The sequence below is a fragment of the Oryx dammah genome, unplaced genomic scaffold (assembly GCF_014754425.2).
Source record: "Oryx dammah isolate SB20612 unplaced genomic scaffold, SCBI_Odam_1.1 HiC_scaffold_10, whole genome shotgun sequence".
Lineage (NCBI taxonomy): Eukaryota > Metazoa > Chordata > Mammalia > Artiodactyla > Bovidae > Oryx > Oryx dammah.
The window spans coordinates 41,582,316-41,586,584 of NW_024070194.1; positions in this window are offsets into that span (position 1 = coordinate 41,582,316).

The window sequence follows — 4,269 nt, forward strand, 5'->3', positions numbered from 1 at the left end:
GAAGGAAGGAAGGAAGGAAGGAAGGAAGGAAGGAAGGAAGGAAGGAAAGAAGGAAGGAAGGAAGGAAAGAAGGAAGGAAGGAAGGATGGAGGTCTGAGGCGGCCCAGCACAGGGTTCGGAGTGTCTGCTTCTGAAAGTCACCTAATATTCTGCAGTTTCCACTTGGAACACTGGGCTTTAATGCTCCATGGGTGGAACGCTGTGCCCCTCAGCCCAGGGTCCCTGGGTGCCGTGCTGTATGGGGCTGACCGTGGGCCATTTTTGGCTGTGTGTGCTGCTGGCTGGTATTTGCACTTCCAGAAATGCTTTGCTCTAAGCCTTTACAGACCTCACCCTGGTCACTGGGGTGAGGGGGACATCCCAATCCAGGATGCCCCCGACCCCCATGGTCCACCAGCCTTGAATTGGCTGAGGCCATTGGATTTCTTCCACGGCCCGGCCCCATCTGGTTTCTATGTTTGAATTCTTCTGGGGGTGAGTAGGGAATACACAGCCCTGTCCACTGTGCCCACCCTGGTTCCCCCCACCACTGAGAACCTCTATGGGGAGAAATGGATGGATAAGTCACAGCTTCTCCAAACCTGCTTGGTCAGAGTCGGCCCCTCTGCTGACAACCCGCCCTCGCAGCCACCACCCAGCTGGACGACCTTGGGCCGTGACTGATAAAAAGCGTCAGATAGATGCTTCCTTCTCCCATTGAACCTGCTTTGGTCTAGGGGTTTGAATTCTTGTTTTGGGAGCTTGAGGCCGGTGGACAAAGTATCTATTTATCCAGAAGCCAGGCGGCTCTATCATGACAGCCAGGTAAATGGACAGATGGAGCGTGGGGAGAGATGGGTTCTGCCATGCGAGGACTCCCCCAGCAGCGAGCTGGACGGGGCCGACCAGGTGCTGTTCTGTCCCTGACCCCCTGGCCTGCGGAGCGGCAGAGCAAGCCAGGTGCTGGGGTCGTGGAGAGGCTCTGCTTAGCAACACGTTCAAAGACAACTTGGGCTTCTGTCCATGGCTCAGTAATTCTATGTTTGGGACAAACTCATCACGTGAGTGATGCAGATAACTTAAAGGGAGACTGTCTCCTCAAACAGGCCTGCTCCTGAATTTCAGGGGCTGTCTCTGCAGTCACTGTTCTTCTCTCTTGCTGGCCATTTGGAGGGGCTGAAGCAGGAGGACAGTCCCCTGGGAAAGTGGAGTGCAGACAGCCAAGGATGGGCCATTCTCCAAATTTGCTTTGGGCGTGGAGGACCTGGGGAGTGTCCTTTGTATGATGAACCCACGACTGCTTGTCTGGGTGGCCTTGAGGCAGAAGTAACCTTGCTGGTGTCACTTTGGTGCCTGTCCCCTGTCCCCAGAGGCACTAAGGGTGAACCCACCAGCTCTGGCCTGAAGCTGGAGGGACTCAGCCTGTGGTGACCACCAGGCCTGGCAAGGCCATCTCAGGCCTGTGTCCATTGCCAATAGATTAGCAGCCTCTCCAAAAGGTTAATCTTCACATCTTTCCCCATGCTCAGGTGAAAGGTGAAATAAAAAACTAAACATGTATGTGAGTGTGCTTCCGTGCAGCCTTCAAGAGGAGCAGAGTTGGGAGTGAAACTGTCTCCCACACACGCGTGTGTAGCTGCGTCTTTTATGTTCTGGTTGTGAGCTTTGTTTGAGCACATTGTGCAGGGCCTGGATTTTACCCTGAACACCTCTGGAAGATATGGATTTGATCGTTAGTTACTTTTATTCCTACTATCTTTCCAACATAGATTTCTATAAAAACTAAGAGAACAGAGATGAGATTTGACTCTGAAAAAGGTACTAAATTCAAAATAATGCAGTTTTTTAAAAAACAAATAGAGGAAAGCCTTTTCCTATTATTTTTCTTCTTAGTTTCTCCATTGTCTAAATCAGGAAAACAGGAAAGCACTGCTTTCCAGCAGCTGCAAAATGGTGTAATGTCCCCTACATATTTCCACCCCTGAAAACAATAGGGTTAGCATGGAAATCAGAGACAGAAAATCCCTGAAAACATCTGTCCCTCTCTGGCTGCAAAACCCAAGGCTTAAATCTGTGTGGTTTGTGGAGCCTGTCAACCAAAAGAAAGAGGATGATCAAACTCTCCACGTGTTCAATAATCAAGTACCTTAGTTTGTTCCAGATTCCAGGAGTAAAACTTACTAAAATGCCTTTTTTTTTTTTTTAACAAAATGAAGTGTGTTTTGGTCTGTTCATGGAGATAACACCCACTCGTTTTAGAAAGAAACTCTGGAATTCCTTTCTCTCATTGTTCCTCTTATCTGCAAGGGGGCAAGTGTTTCCTTTCAGCAGAATTTGCCCACCATTCCCCTGGCCTAAAGCTCTTTTTGCATATTTGGCTTAAGCTAGAATTAGATCATAGGTGAGGTCTTGCATGATGATACAATTCGATGTGATTGTAAACATCAACAGTCCCTCCCTGGCTAGAAGAGAACATGTAAGTCTCTTTGAATGTGTGTATTTGAAGTTTGTTCCACTGATGCTGGAATCACAGGCTTTCTAGACAGGGTCATTTCATCCCAGGATGGGGGAGGGCAGGCTGGACACTGAGCTGCCCTCAGGCCTCTGAAAAGCACCTCAGGGCAACCTCGGAAGTGGGTTGTCATCCTTTGTGCTTTGTTACTCACTTATCCTAATAAACTCCGGAATACATTGCTGTCAGTCTGTTTTAATATTTTAATATGCTTCACAACAGCTCAAAATACACAGCAGGAACTACATTCAAAGGTACCTGTGTCCGTTGTCAAAGATACCTTGATGACCTGCGTCTTTACTCACTGGAGGTGGCACTGGCCTCAGGGCACCGAGGTGGGTGGAGGACAGTGTAGGGAGGCCCCCAGGCCCAGATCCGCGCTTCTAGACTCTGCCCTCTGACCCTGAGCCCTGCTGCACGCCTCCATCTCCACTGTTCTATCCCTTGCATCATTTTAGTTGTGTGGGTGACGCCTGGTGCTGGATTAAACGTGTCTAATGGGTGCGATTTGCAAACACCATTTTGTAATGATCACAGGAGCATTTATGACCACTTGGGCACCAAACCTTTTCCAGTATATTTAACTAATTGGACAGGCTGACCGCTCGCTCATTGTTCTGCCACATAAACTTCACCGTGACTGGAGGCTGGAGCAGCAGATGGTGGTTGATTCCCAGTAGACTTGCTTTCCAGACTGTGGACTTTGTAAAAACAGGGCTTATGGAGAATCAAGGGCTTTCCGGTGATGCTAATGGCCTGGACACTTGTGATAAACAGTCATTACTGGGGCTCAATAAAACTTATTCTTGAGCTGTCTAGTCACTAACAAAACCCATTTGGAAATAATATCTTAATATGAAGAACTGTGGCTGCCTCCTCCCCAACATACACACACACACAGAGACACGCAACATACGCACACACACACACACAGAGAAAAGCACCTTTCACACAAAGAGAGAGACACAAAGAGACACACAAATACATACAATCCTAACATCCTGTTTCATATTGAAAAACCTTGAGGCCAGGGTTTCCTGATTTATAGGAAAAGCCCATGAACAAAAATGCCACACTTTAGCAGCAGTTCCTCTTAGAAACTTAGAGTGATGTAAATGCTAGCAAATCTTTCAAATATGATTGATTCACACACACACAAAAATGTATACAGAATTAAACCTATTGTGCAAAACAAGTACATCTGTGACAGAAAACCCATAGATTAACATGAAAGAGCCACATACACATCATGTACCTTCCACAGCTTTAACATGGACTGAAAGAGTCCATCCTGATTGAGCTGACTCCTCAATCTATTCAGTATGAGGAGGAAGAGACAATAACCCCCAAACCAAAAAGCCTCCACTCAAAAGTATCTCATCTCTTTTACACCCTGGATCATTGTCTTCAGAGGAAATAAAGGCCAGGAGTCGTGAAAAGTGAAAAAAGAGGGGAGGAGTGAAAGGTCAAGTTGGAGGATAAGCCCTGAGGTCAACAGTCTCTCCCGTGAACTTGACCTGAGGCTCTTCTCTTCACAGCAGGGAGCACACTCTGCCTGAGCCTCCAGGAGCTGGCAGCCAGAGCTCCCCAAGAGCTGCTGCCCTGGGTCCTATTTGCTGGGCTTTTTATTTGAGTTTTGCCACCATTGATGCTGGTCCTCCCTTGTGGTTAAAATCCATAGATTTCAGCTGCGTGGAGGGAAGGATGGGAGGAGTGGAGCATTAAACAGAGAGGGAAGAAGGGAAGGAGAGAGAGGGAGGGAAGGGGGTGGGGGATGC